Source organism: Equus asinus, chromosome 20, assembly GCF_041296235.1.
Source record: "Equus asinus isolate D_3611 breed Donkey chromosome 20, EquAss-T2T_v2, whole genome shotgun sequence".
NCBI classification, from domain to species: Eukaryota; Metazoa; Chordata; class Mammalia; order Perissodactyla; family Equidae; genus Equus; species Equus asinus.
The window spans coordinates 62,920,271-62,936,511 of record NC_091809.1 but is presented as its reverse complement, the minus strand read 5'-3'; the positions used below and the strand labels follow the sequence as shown (position 1 = coordinate 62,936,511).

The 16,241-nt window shown below is 35.8% G+C and overlaps 1 pseudogene; it reads left to right on the top strand.

Annotated features, from left to right (window-relative positions):
• Positions 1 to 13,214, top strand: part of LOC139041237 (uncharacterized) — a 70,661-nt pseudogene extending 57,447 nt beyond the window's left edge.
• Positions 13,215 to 16,241: the final 3,027 nt, after the last annotated feature.

Here is a 16,241-nt window from a genome sequence, read left to right as displayed (position 1 = left end):
CACAAGAAGGTCATTAAATTACAAAGGTACAGATAGGTAAAACTTGTAAATATGGAAAAAGATATTACATGTAAACACTAATTATACGAAGGCTATATTTAATTCGACAAATTAGAATTTAGAACAAATAATTTACCAAAGATAAACAAAAATGTTTTATAATAATAAAAGTATCATTTCATGAAGAAGAGAAAACAGTTTTAAATGTGCCTGCACCTTAGCAAATTCACAAATATAGCTGGAGATTTCAACACTTCTCTCTTAGCAATTGATAACAGTGGAGAGAATGTCAGTAAGGATAAACTGGGAAAACACTGCCAACCAAATTGGCCTAACTGACCCTTATAGAACATGACATAAGCGATGACAAAGTACACATTCTTTTAGAATGTACATTGAACATTGGCTGATGTACATAATATACTAGGCCATAAAACAAGTATCAATAAATTTTAAAGGTTTGAAATCATATGCAGAATGTTCTTTCACCAAAACAAATTTAAGTTAGAAATCAGTTTAAAAATCACGAGGAATTTGAAAATACTATAAACTAAGTGATCATTAAAACACAACATATCAAAATTTTAGTATACATCTAGAGTAGTGCTTTAAGGGTAATGAATAGGTTTTCACATTTATATTAGAAAAGAATAAAATTTAAGTTAATTATCTAAATTTCTGCCTTAAGAAGCCAGAAAAGGAAGGGTAAATTAAACTCAATGCAAGATATAAGTCAAAAATAAAAATAAGAATGGAAATAAATACAATAGAAAACAAAGAAAAATTATTTCAAAAATAGCAAAAGCCAATTATTTGAAAAAGAAAATCAATACAATTGATAAACCTCTAGCTGGATTGATTTAACAACAACAGAAAAATTTGGGAAACCCCGTTATAAGTATCAGAAAACAAAGAAGAAATATCACTAGAGATATTATTACATATATGAAAATGATATTGAGATAATTTGATGAACAGTTTTATGCTAATAAATTACACAATTTATATGGAATTATCCAATTTTTTGAAAAAACAAGTTAATAAAACTGACACAAGAAGATACTAACTAAATAGCATTATATATAATAAATGAATTGAATATGTAATTAGAACCTTCCACTAAAGACAACTTCAGGTCTAGATAGGTACACTAGTGAATTCTATCAAACTTTTAAAAATAAATACCAAATTTACAAACCCTCTTTCCTTAAAGAGAGGAAGAGGGAACAGTTTCCACCTCATTCTGTGAAGTCAGTATTTCCTGAGAGCCAAATCTTAAAACAACAATAACAACTTAAGAAAAGAATGACAAATTCAATGCATTAATATATAAGAAGGATAATACATAACGAAGAAGTAGGGTGTAAGCCAGGAATGTTAATTCAGTACACCACATTCATAGAAAGAAGCAGCAGAAGAAAAACACCATCTCAAGAAATGTGGGGAACATATTTGACAATATTCCACACACATTCATCATGAAAATTCTTTATGAACTGGGTATAGAAAGAAGTGTAATATGATTAAGGGCATCTAAATAAAACTTGCAGCTAATATTATACTTGGAAGTGAAAGAATCAGTGTTTTCCTACTGAATTCTGGAACAAGAAAAGGATATCTCGTCTCCTCCTTTTTTTTCCTAGTTTTTTCATGCTACTGGACTGAAAGTCCCAGCCAGTACAATATTTTCTGAGGCAATTTTATTGAGGCAATGAAAGGAAAGAATGGTATACAGATTGGAATGGAAAAACAATAACTCTAAAAACCTACCAAAATAAGCAATTTCATAGAGTATGAGATATGGATACAAAAAACAGTAGATTTCTCTCTACCAGCATAAAATTGGAAAATGAAAATTTAAGGTATCATTTAAAATAGCATCACTATATGTAAAATATTTAGGATAAACTTAAAAAAGATTGTGCAAGACCTTTATTAAAAAACTACAAAAAGTAGAAAGAAAATTTAAATATGATTTAAATAAACAGAAAAACAGATATTGTTCATTCTTTGGAAGACTCAACATAGTCAAGATGTTAATTCCCACAAATTGATCTGCAAATTTAATACTAAAACTCAACATTTTTGTATCTGACAAACTGACTCCGAAACTTGTGTTGCAAACAAAACATCCTAGAACAGTCAAAACAATTTTGATAGGAAAAAAAACTCATTTGGAGGACTCACAACACTTTATTTAAAGACATACTGTAAAGCTACAAAAATGAAGAGAACATGGCATTTGTATACACACAGACAAATGGATAAATGCAACATAATATAAATTCCAAATATTGAAGTATATGCATATATATTTAGATGATTTTTGGAAAAGGCACCCAGGTAAAACAATGTGGGAAAAGATAATCTTTTCAGCATTTGGTGCTGTAACAACTGAATATCTCTATAGAAAAAAAAAGAATCTCAAACATTTTCTAAATCCATAAACAATATTGAATTTGAGGTGAATAATAGACATAAATATAAAAGCTAAAATAATAAATCTTCTGGAAATAACATAGTAGAATCTTTTTTGTAACTCTGGAGTAGATAAAGCTTTCTTAGAATGACAACAAACAAAACTCAGCAAAAATGAAATATTGATAAAAGGAACTTAATAAAAATTCAATAATTCCATTCTTCAAAAGACATCATTAAGGAAATTAAAAGGCAAATCACAACTGGGAGAAAATACTCAACACACACATATAAAGTACTCGTTTCCAGAATATGTAGAGAACACTTAGAAGTCCATAATAGACAAACAACCTATAAAAAGGGGGCCAAATAATAGGAGATACATTTTTCAAAATGAGATATAAGATTCTCAAATATGTATGAAAAGATGATCAACATAATTTGTCTCCAAACATCCAAATTAATACCAAGTCAAACCCACCAGAACAGCTAAAATAAAAAATGTGATAATACTATGTGTTAGGGAGGTAGTGGAGCAACTTGAACTGTCATAATTCGCTAGTAGGGAATATAAAATAGTATACCCACATTGGAAAAGATTTCCACAGTTTCCTAACAATGATAATCATATACTCACTATATTACCCACCAATTCCACTACTTAAAATTTACCATATATATGTGTGTATAAATCATTACATATATATACATATTTGTAAAATACATATATATATATTAAATGAACATATATATATATATATATGTTCATACAATTCTGATTATGGAATTTTTATAGCCAAAAACTAGAAAGAGCTTTTTTCATCAATAGGGGGGTGAATTAAAAAATTATCGTACACTCATACAGTAAAATACTACTGAGTAATCAAAAGTAATGAACTTCTGAGTCACACAACACTGATGAGTCCCTAAGACACTTTGCTCAAAGATACCAGAAAAATAATGTATACTGTATGATTTCATTTACACGAAATTCTCAAACAAGCAAAGTAATAGAAAGCAAATCAAGATCAATGGTTGCCTGAGGTGGTAGGTAGTTGGAGTGGGTGTATGAAATCGATTAAACAGAAATACAGTGAAACATTTTGTGGAGATAAAAATATTGTTTAACTTTATTGAGGTGATGATTATGTGGGTGTATTATTTGTCAATATGCATTGACCTGTTATCTTAAACTGTGAGTTTTATTGATTCAATAAAGTTTAAGAAAAAATATTTGATTACTCATTATAAGCTCAAACTGTCCATTCATTATTTGAACATCAACAACTGATGACAGGGGGTTGGCCCAGTGGCATAGTGGTTAAGTTCACACACAGGCTTTGGCGGCTCAGGCTTCATGGGTTCGGATCCTGGGCACAGACCTACACGCTGCTCATCAAGCCGTGCTGTGGCAGTGTCCCACATACAAAAAAATAGAGGAGAATTAGCACATGTATTAACTCAGGGCCAATTTTCCTCACCAAAAAAAAAAAAAAAGAAAAGAACTAATGACAGCCTCTGAAGCATAAAGTAAAAGCATGCAACATCTTTGAAATTCTGTTTATTTTTTCACATCACTGTAAAAAAAGTATTTGTATGTGTAAATAGTGTATTTGATATTATTTGTACTTTTGAGATATCATTCTTTATGTGTGTCTCTCTTATTTTCCCCTATGTTGCTCTATTTTATTTCTTGTATTCTCTCCAAATACATTCTTCATTTTCTTTCTCTTTTTTCACTCCTGTTTCCCCATTCGTCAATCTTAATATCCGATGATAGAATATTGTATTATTTGGATTATTTCATAGCATACTGATTGAGTCTAGCAAAATAATACAAGTTCTTTAAGAAACTCCTGCAAGACATTTTATGATTATTTTACATTTTTCTTCAAAAAGTAATCCCTCAACTGACATGTTTTATTATGTGGCCTTTTCTAATTTCTGTATGTAGTCGCCCTTAGTAGGAATATATATAGATATATATAGAGAGAGATTTTAAGTAGTATTTTATTAATTGTATATTTGTTGAGACTTAAGAAACATATGGAATTATTTTAAAATTTTTACACTCTGGGGCCGGCCCCATGGCCAAGTGGCTAAGTTCATGCTCTCCGCTTCAGCAGTCCAGGGTTCACCAGTTTGGATCCTGGGTGCTGACATGGCACTGCTCATCAAGCCATGCTGAGGTGGCATCCCACATAGCACAATGAGAGGCACTCACAACTAGAATATACAATTATGTACTGAGGGGGCTTTGGGGAGAAGAAGGTAAAAAAAAAAAAAGAAGATTGGTAACAGATGTTAGCTCAGATGCCAATCTTTAAAAGAAAAATTTGTACATCCTTTTGTCATATATTTTCACAAAACACTAACATAACCCCTTTGATAAACTAAGAAAAACAATTACACCTTCTAGTCTTTAAATATGCCATTCTCTCCTCATGGAAAGTAATAAAGTAAATGTGGTTCAATTTAATAAAAGTAAGGCTCTAAATTTCAAGTAATATTGCATTGACCCAATATTAAGAAATATTTTCTACTTTCAATTAGTGTGTAAAATGTAAAGAGTTCTTCATCAGTCCTCTGTGGGAGAAAACGTCATGAAAGTCAATGTTCTTGCTTGTGGCAAAGAAAAAAAGAAAAATCCTGCACATGTCAAAATTTTATTGGTTTTATTTAAACAAATATACACAAGGAAAATTAGTTCTTATAAGGAAAAATCATCCTGGTTAGTCTCTTCAAGTCAATGACTTTAGGAGAACAAATTTCTAGAAAGAGTATATTGTCTGCATATTTCTCTAAATGTCTTTGCTCTGGGGTCTAACTTCAGAGATGGTACAAGAAGTGAGTTTCCTAAATTACAATCAGTTCTTAGAAAAGAGTTTCGTTATACGATGTTAGAAAAACAATTTAATGTATATCTGTTTGTTGCTAGCATATTTTTCTAATATTGCATATGTTAAAAATATCTGGGAATATCATTAAGATTTTTAAGGTATCCATATTTATTTTCTTATTACTAATCACAAGGAATATCTCAGCAGTGTGCTACAGCCTTATTGAATATAGAAGCAGACATGGGGTGTCATAATGTTGAAAAGCCAAATAAAGAGAGAGACAAATATACAGACTTTTGAATACTATAAGCCACAACCTACAGCAATCAAAATGTCAACAGAATCATAGTAAAGAAGATAATTTCTCAGATTTGAATTTAAAGCTTGACTATATTTTATGAAATGAGAAAATCAGTCTGGAAACTGATATCGGATGTTACAACTTTAGAAAGAAACAGATCAACAAAGCACAAAATATTATACATGAAAATATTGCAGACACTTTCAGTGCCCTGCACATATCCCCAGGCACGAGCTTTTTTAGTATGTGCTCATGATTTCCTTTGAAAAGCAGCTGTGACTCTGAGGGTTTTCTCTAGTCTTATAATCTTGTGTGAGCCCTTCATTTCTGCTGCATTGTGACGAAAATAAGTCAGACGGCACTCCTAGACTTAAGTCTTAGGAAAGTTGTTTTTGTTTTTGTTTTTTGGTGAGGAAGATTGACCCTGAGCTAACATCTTTTGCCAGGCTTCTTCTTTTAGCTTGAGGAAGATTGTCGCTGGAGCTAACATCTGTATATGTGGGAAACCTCCACAGCGTGGCTGGATTAGGGGTGTGTAGGTCTGCATCTGGGACCTGAACTTGCAAACCCTGGGCTACTGAAGACAAGCATGTGAAGTTAACCATTACACCACCAGGCTGGCCCCAAGACTACCCTTTTTGATGGGAAAAGCTGCAAAGGCATATTGTAATAGGTGTAGACTCAGAAGGGGGTGGAACTGGGACCATTTTTATGGCCAATCTCTGGCTGCATTTATTCATGAATATCTCACAGCTAAACATGTTCAGCTCCATCTCAGAATTCCCAAAAGTTACTTCCAATCATGACAGTAGTCTCAGTGAACAAGTATATCATTTTCTGCATCAGATTTGGATGTAGTTCTTGAGATATGGCACTTTGATTCTGACAAACATAAACTGAAAAAACAAAGTTTCCCCCGAATTCTAGTACTGTATATACAATGGTGAAACATGGACAGGGTAACAGTAGTAAACACTTCCATTAAAAAATTAAAGGAAGGGCTGGCCCAGTGGCGTAGTGGTTAAGTTCATGTGCTCCACTTTGGCAGCCTGGGGTTCACTGGTTCAGATCCCAGACATGGACCCACGCATAGCTTATCAAGCCATGCTGTGGCAGGCATCCCACATATAAAGTAGGGGAAGATGGGCACGGATGTTAGTAGGGCCAATCTTCCCCCCCCCCACAAAAAAACTCAAAATGAAGCTCATGCATGTCACTGAACCAGAGCACTTTTGAAATTTCACCAGTCCACTTTACCTGGTCTCCTTACTTCACAGGAAGAAAATAGTCCTTATTTAGGACCCTATTCCCTTAGAGCTTTTTTCGGTTATGCTCTCATCCATCTGGGATGTCTTTCTTTCTCTACCTTGACCAATTTTAAAATAGAATTTGGAAATATGCTTTTGACCAATTTTCGGAAAGTTGTTCTAGTCTATAGAAAATTGGAGGCCAATGTGAGCCTTGGTTTTTTTTTTTTAATTTTTTTGAACTTTCAACAATTCCAATGTCTTTTAGTACAGGCTTATAGAACTTTTGATAACTGAAAAATTTTGTGATCTGCTCATGAGTCTGATTCAAGTCCACAATTCACTTTAGACCACCCTCTCTTTCAGACTTAATTGAGCTACTTTGAGTGTAAGCCAGTGACCTTATATTGTGGGCCAATGGCCTTATGATTCCTAACAGAATTTCCTTTAGAAGAGTCTCTACTGGGCACCACTTTAATTATTTCAAAAGTCTTGTAAAAGAGGTCCTACACCCACATCTTTGATTTGAATTTTAGGCTGAGTCTATATCTTCCCAACAGCAACCTTGATTTGAAAAGTCGGATATGAGAAACGGTTTTATTTCCCAACTTAGTAGTTATGACCCTCTATATTTCTTCTATAAATTCTGCTTATAAATTAGATAGTTTTTCTTTAGTTCTTCTATTTCTTTTGGGATATTGCCATATGGAAATAAAATACAACTAGCTCACACTTTCAACATTCTACTTCAAAAAACTTCATTACTCAGTTCCAAAAGTTCACTGGATATATTTCCTATATTTTAATTTACAGCAGGTGACTGTTTTACCAATTGTTTCAAGACTATCCAATGTGGGTTGTCATTTTTCTAGTAATCTTCTCTAGCCCCTATCTATAGCTCAATGCCAATGTCACATAATTTAAGCTTTTGTTATGGCAATAACTCTCTTCTAGGTCCCAATTCTGTATTAGATAGATCTTACTGTCCAACAAACCACCATAAAACTTAGTGACTTAGAGAAATTCATTTATGTTATACTGCAGTTAATTTAATTAGCTTAAATATGAATTTGTGGTTATCAGATTATCATAAATCTTTTGTGTAATGTAAAAGACAGTTCAATATACTAATAGATCTGATAAAATATAAGGAATTGCCTAAGAAGAAGTACAAATAACAATTGGTGTAAGACTAGTAACCAGTATTAACAAGGTCATATGAAATTCTCATATTATTTATTCTGCTATTTGTGTATATGTATACACAAACACAAACAAGAGAATTATACTGGTGTCAGACTGGTGCCAAATTCAAAGGCAACGCAATCATGACAATACAGCAGTAATTTAAGGAAAAAGGTGTGAATCAAGAATAGAATATCTGGCAAAGCTCTCCTCCTAGTATTAAAGCTATTACTAAAAATAAGCTGTAAACATCAAGGATTCAAATAACACTATACTCATGAATTTTCTTGGGGAATATACTAGAGAACGTGCTCCCCTCAATCAAAAGAGGTGTGGGTAAACCTCAGCAAAAGTACTGATGGTGAGCATTTAGTATAACTAATTGTAATTCTAACATCAAAGCAAGGGTAGAGACAAAGACAAAAGAAAATATTTAATTAAAAGTTACGTATTCTGACAAAGTACAGATAATGAACATGTAAAAAAATGAGAGAGAGATAAAGGGAGCTGGAAAGAGGAAAGTAAAATATGCTCATTGATTGTTGTATAGATGGTAGGTTGATGTCAAAAGACAAAATGAACAATTTGGTAATAAAGCTGAGAGCCCATTGATTATATGGGATGTGGAATATATTTATATATTTTTAAGAAGGAAATATATAAATATATTTTATATAAATATATAAATATATAAATAAATACCACTTATAATATCACAATAATATACAGATAACTTTTATCAGCTATAGGAGAATACCCAAATTATTCAAAGGCTCTTTGTTAGAAAAGGATCTGAGAGAAACTGGTGTCAGGTGAGTAATCTAAAATGCTACTTCCTCCCATTTAGAGTGGGAAATTGTGAAAGCCAGGTGATAATTGGAATCCTAGCGACTATAAAGTGATGCCATTTTCCTGGGTATTTCCTCAGTCACCGTGTGAATAATTAGTTGGTAAATACTTAGGAACTTACAGAAATCTGGTATTTGTTTCCTGATCTGTGAAGACATTGTTGAAAGAAGACCCTGGGATATCTCTCTTCAAAGTCCACCCAAGATCATACATCAGAAGCAATACGGTTTCCAGGGGGAATTTCAGAGGTTAACACAATTCTCCAAAACCAGAGGAGGGAAAATGGGTGGTCCCATAATGTCTTCATCCAATTCACTATTTAGTCCCTTTAAATTCCAAACCAATCAAGGAGTTCGGACACTATGCTTAATGTGGTATTTTTGTAGAAACAGATCAACGTAGCTTCTGGTCCTTAATATGTGCCTGCTGACCTGGAAATACCTTCTTTTCAATTTCCCTCAATAGAAAAGATCAAAGCAGTTCTCCGTTACATAGGAAGAACAGTGTCAAACATTCTCTTGCCTCAGAAAACACAGGGAGATCTTAATCATTTTTAAATTTTGTGCAGTACACTGATCCACCGTGATGATGAAATGAAAAGCAAACATAGTAAATATGAATGTGTAAGTACTCTGGGTACCCTTTTAATACACGTGTGCTAGAGAGTGAAATATATAGAAAATTTACAACAAAGATGCCCTAAGATTCTGGAGAAAGCCATGCTTTGATCATTCCCGAAATAACTGCCTTTTGAAAGAAAAAAATAGAAGCTCTTGCCATAGTCTTAGGCCTTTGTAAAGACTGAGCATCTGACCATTCATGATCAAATGAAAATATGCCCAGGACTGCCTATCATGAACTTAGTATTGTCATTTCTTTGAGCCATAACATTGAATAGGTGCAGCAGCAATCCATTGCATGATGGAAAAAGTGGCTTTGAAATCATTCCTCAGATATTTCAGAAGACACAAATAATTTTCAGGAACCAGTGGCCAAGCTTCTCATGTCACCTATCTCTGTCATAGCAACATCTCTTCTTCAGCGCACATCTGTTGACTTACAGGAGGTTGTCTATGGTCCTGTTCTGGAGGATAAGACAAACTTAAATCTGTCTTAAAACATTGGTGTGACTTAACTACTTCCCCACTCAGGGGATGGCTCTACCACTCAGGGATAGCCCTAAAGGAAAGAGTTGAGGGAAAATCCTCTATGAAAGAAGAGCTTTGAGTATTTTATTTAGTCATTTGTTGTATGTGGAAAGAGAATAGTTTGAGGTATACGTGTACACAGAATCCTGACCAGGGAAAATGGCTTGGCTGGCCGGTCATTAGTCTGGAGGGAGAAAGATTGGACAATCAGAGACAAAGAAGTATGGGAAAGAAACAAGTGAGTAGACTTATATATGTGAAATGGGGACACAGTTATACCTCTTATTATTTAACATCAGAAAGCATCCTCCACAAAGGAGACACTCAACAATCAGGGAGACAGGATGACTCATCATGTGGATATGAAACATCCTCTCTTCTCAGTCACTCCAGTGTTGGCCCACTGATCCCAAAATGGTGTGACCATGGTGGCTATTTGTAGGCACAAAAGCACAGGCTTCTCTTTCCCAAGACTATTCTAGTTACTCACGTTGCTCAATGCTCATCCTGTCGGCAGCCAATCACTTTGTATGGTATCATCCCTCAAAGAGACTAGCTAGCTATTTGATAGCAAAATGATTACATCACACTTTTTCTCTGAACTGGAGTGGGCAATTTGTCTTTATCAGAATTGACAGCTACTCCAGACACCAATTTGCCTTTTAAGAACCTCAGCATTTCTGCCAGTGCTTCCATGAAAGAGGCTGTAGATTATCTAATTTCCTAGATTAACTAATTTCTTGGCAGAGGATACAGTATAAGACCAATGAACTGATTTTAAGGCAAATAAATTTCAATAATGGATTCCTTTTCTTGGAACCAGGACCTCTAAACATACATACAGAACCCATTGTGTAGACAGAAAGCACAAATTCCCCGGATACGTCGCTGTGACTAATAGTATTGGCACAGGGATTTACTTCCACCTATTTGTTTCTGAAGTCAAATATTTTACCTATTTTGGAATAGGGCTATACAATATTTAGTGATTTAGCATGTATGCTATGTCCTGAATGTATACAGGACATGCTACTTGTTACAGCATGTATGTAGCATGTATACTAAGTCAAATTCCATGCCAGTGGATCAAATAATCTTAAACTCTTAAATAGTGCTACTAATTTAGGACCTATAAGTATGTACTTTTTTCTATTGAAGGGATTATGTTTAGATCCTCTGTCAGGCCCCTATAGGTGAATCGCAGTATAAGCAGAATTTTGGAGCCAAGTCCTAACATTCACTGCAGATAACTACTCTTCTTTTGAGAAACAACTTTTGGCCTGCTACTGGGCCTTAGTAGAAACTGAATGCTTAACTATGGACCTCCAAGATACCATGCAACCTGAACTGTCCATCATGAACTGGGTTTTATCTGACCTACCAATTCATAAAGTTGGGCATGCACAACAGCACTCCATCATCAAAAGGAACTGGTATATACATGATCGGGCCCAAGCAGGTCCTGAAGGCACAAGTGAGTTACATAAAGAAGCAGCCCATGGTCCCCATTCACACTATGCTGCCTTCTCTCTGCTAGCCTACACCTATGGTCTCATGAGGAATTCTCTACAATCAGTTGACAAAGGAAGAGAAAACCTGGGCCTGGTTCACAGTTGGTGCAGGCACCACATGAAAGTGGACAGCTGCATCACCATCCACCCTTTCTGGGATATTGCTGAAGAACAGTGGTGAAAGAAAATCTTCCCAGTGGGCAGAACTTTGAGCAGTGCACCTGGCTGTTCACTTTGTTTGGAAGGAGAAATGGCCAGAAATTATATACACATCTGAAAAGATTCATGGGCTGGGGCAAATAGTTTAGCTGGATAGGCAGACTTGGAAGGCACATTATTGAAAAATTAGTGACAAGGAAATTTGGGGAAGAGGTATATAGATAGACTTCTTTGAATAGGCAAAAATGTAAATGTATTTATGTCCCATGTGAATACTCTCTAAAGGGTGACCTCAGCAGAGGAGAATTTTAATAATCAAGAGAATAGTCTGTGGATACCAGTCAACCTCTTTCTCCAGCCACCCTTGTCATTGACCAAAGGGATGTGAATAAAGTGCCAAGGTGTTAGGGATGGAGGTTATGTGTGGCTTCAGCAACATGACCTTCCACTCCCCAAGGTTGACCTGGCTATCACCACTGCTGAGTGCCCAATCTCCCAGCAGCAGAAATGAACACTGAGACCCAGATTTGGCACTCTTCCACAGGGTGATTAGAAAGTTACCTGATAATGAGTTGATTATATTGGACCTTTTCCATCATGGAAGAGCAACATTTTGTCCCTACTGGAATAGGCATTTACTCTGGAAATGAAATTGGCTTGTCTGCATGCAATGCTTCTTTCAAAACTACCATTTATTGACTTACAGGATGGTTTCTCCACTGTCATGGTGTGGTACACAGCATTGTTGCAGATCAAAGAACTCACTTCACAGCAAAGGAAGTACAGGAATGGACCTATGCTTATGGAATTCATTGGTCCTACCATGTTCTCCACCACCCTGATGCAGCTAACTTGATAGAATGATGGAATGGCCTTTTAAAGTTTCAGTTACAGTGCCAATTATGTGACAATATGTGGCAGGGCTGAGACAAGGTTCTTGAGAAGCTTGTATAGGTTCAGCATTTAATATATGGTGCTGTTTCTCCCATAACCAGGATTCATTGGTCCAGGAATCAAGGCGTAGAAATGGGAGTGGCACCATCCATAATTACCCCTTGTAATCCATTAGCAAAATTTTTGCTACCTATTCCCTTAACTTTGTGCTCTGCTGGCCTAGAGATCTAAGGTCTAGAGGGAAGAAGGCTTCCATCAGGAAAAAAAAATGATTTCATTGCATTGGAAGTTAAGACTGCTGCCCAGCCTCTGTGGTCTCCTCATGCCTCTAAATCAACAGGCAAAGAAAGGAGTTACTGTGCTGGCTGTAGTGATTGATCCTGACTACCAAGTGGGAAACTGTACTACTACTCCACAGTCGAGCGAAGAAAGAACATGTCTGGAATACAGGAGATCCCTAGTATTACCATGCCCTGTAATTAAGGTCAATGGAAAATTAAAACAGCCCCTCCAGGCAGAACTACTAATGGCCCATACGCTTCACGAATGAAGGTTTGGTTCACCCCATCAGTTAAAAACCTGAGAATACTGAGGTGCTTCCCGAAGGCACAGGGAATATGGAATGGATAATGGAAGAAAACAATTATAAATAACAGCTATAACCACTGACCAGTGTTGACACAAAATAACCAATAACCATTCCATAGATAAGAGAAATAGGGTGAGTTTTACTTGAGCCAGAGTGAGGATTACAACCTGGGACGGCCTTTTCCAGAAAAGAAGAAAGCATTCCAGAGAAACATGGTTTTCAGTACAGTCTTATATGTTTTTGGAACAAAGAACATATATTAAACAAGCGCAGGATACACATCTATCAAAGTTTCAAAAAGATATTCAGTTACAAATCACCAGGTCAACAAGACCCTGACGTTGGGAAAGCGATTAATATGGGTGTTAGCAACAGAGCATTAACAATGGGGTGTAGGAGGGGAGGGGAAGTTTACATTCGTATCTTAAGAGAGTGCATTCTTTACTTGAAAGATTCAAGCAGATGTCCAATGTATGTTTGATAGACCATAAGTCAGGCTTTTTTTGTTCAAGGCAAATCAGTTTTGGACCCAAATAGTTACCCCATATACCTCAATACGGGAAAATCTCTTGTCACCAGTTACAGAAACAAAGACCATAATTGTCATGAGTATATATCCTCTTAGTTTGTTATGAATGCATTTGTGTGTGTGTGTGCAAGCATATACATATATATATATACACATATATAGAAGTAGATATATATATAAGCACATCTTTGTTTTCTTTCTTCTCTTATTACCTTATCATGTAACATATTGACTTTATATCACGGCCTTTAAGTATTATTAATTTTGTACCATAGTGTTGAAGTTATATGATATCAAAGAGAAGAGTGAACATCACTCAGGACTCTACTTCCTATTCTGAGGAAGGGTTAGTACATTTTCAGTTGTACACAGGATAGTTGTATCATGTTGGGTGGAATTATGATCTTGTTATTGTCTTTATTTGGATATTAAGTATGGTTTAAGGAGATGCATATGGGAGTCAAGTTGACAAGGGGTGGATTTGTGATGGTTAATTTATGGGCCAATTTGACTAGGCCATGGAGTACCCTGCTTTCTGCTTAAACATTAACTCTGGGTGTGCCTGTGAGGATGTTTCCATAGGAGATTAGCATTTGAATTGGTGGACTGAATAAAGCTGATGGCCCTCCCCAAAGTGGGTGAGCATCATCCAATCCATTGAGGGCCTAATAGAACAAAAAGGCAGAGGAAAGTCAAATTCACTGCCAGATTGTTAAACTAGGATGTTTATATTCTCCTCCCTTCGTCACTTGTGGCTCTCAAGCCTTCAGACTCAAACTGGAATCTATACCATCAGCTCTCTAGTTCTCAGGCATTTGAACTACTCTATTGGCTTTCCTGGGTCTCCAGCTTGCACACTGCATATCATTGGATTTCCTAGTCTCAATGATCACATGAGCCAATATCTTATAATAAATCTTGTTTATATTGTCTTGTGTGTGTGTATATGTATATATATATATACACATATATATATATATATCAGTATATATGTTATCTTTCTCTGGATACACCTGGTACAGCTCTTACAATCAATAAGTCTGGGGGACAGGAAAGAATCAAGATTGGGCAAAGAGAGGAGCTGGGCTGCAGTGCAGTCATACAGTGTCTTAGCACACTCCATGAAGTGCTATAAAACTGGGAAAGCCTTCAGAGTTGTCACAATTTGGAGTGAGGAGGCTGGACCTTTATACCCCTGCACCGATCAGTCTTTAATATAGGTTTTCAGGAAAGGAAGCCCGATCTTTCCAAAAATGGCTGTCTTTGCAGCCAAGGGCAAGTCCCCAAGAGGACTGGCTGTGAGCCCATAAAGTTTCTACAGCTAAAAGAATAAATCTTTCAGTCTTGAAGGGGGATCCGGGTGGTAAAGCAGATAGATACCTAAATCTGAAGCTTAAACTACCACCTAGTTACTTTGTGTTTCTCAGGCCAGTGGACCGGAAGACAAAAAAAAGAAGTTATTCTATTGGCAGAGGAAATACACAGTGATTATCATGGGGAGGTGGGACTGCTTGTACAAAATGGATGCATATGTGAATTTGAGGTATTCAATATGGCATTTCTTCTTGCTTCCACGCCTAGTGCAAATGGTGAATGGGCAATTGCAGGAAACATGGAGTAATAAGGGCAAGACCATCAAAGATGCAGATCACACAGGCATGAAAGTTTATGTCACATAACCAGGAAAACAAATTTTTCTAGGTACATCCCTTGTTGAGTGTGATGGAAAACTAGAAGAGACGGTAGAGAAGAAAGTGGTGACTATTAAGGACAGTTGCAGGGTGGAATCTACAGAATATCTCTCTAGTTGTTGTGCATGAAGTCTTTTGTAGAGATTGCATTCCCTGAAAGTCATTAGCACAGGAATATTTATGTTTCAAACATGAGCAGATCAGCTTGGTATGACTGGTGGACTGCTACAGGAAACTTTGATACTTTGAATTACATCCTCTCCATCTCACCTATGATTTCAGGCATTTTGGGATACACTGGTCCCTTGGAGCCTTGAACTCACTTTGGCTTGACAGTATTTTCTCTCTGATGTGTGCACTGCTTCTCTGCCTCCTGCTCTCAGGCTCTTCAGACACTACAGATCATGGCAGAACTTGCACATACAACTTGCAGAGGTATTAACATCGCAAGTGCCAAGATTCTTCCAGTGGAAGATGACAGGTAATTAATAAACATTTCCAACTCTCATTATTTAGTCAGACAAGGCATTCTTTATATATTCAGGAGGTCCCAGAGGAATTCAACCTCACTACCTACAGACCCATTTGAATAATGCCTTTTGATGTTTTGAATCTCAGGGCAAAAATGTGTGAGTGTGTTAACTCTAGTGACAATCTGAAAGATGTATTTTCATGAGTTCTGAGATCGAATCTAATTGTATTGCCTCGACATATTGGAAAATTCTGAGATTTCTTCTGCTTAAATGTAAAAACATTTTTTTCTCCATTTCTAATATGAGAATTTCATTTGCTCAATTACTTCCTTGGTCTTTTCTTGGATATTCTGCCCTTTGGTCTTAAGTCTGCATTGAAGGGAGACACTACTTTGAAGGCTGACTTC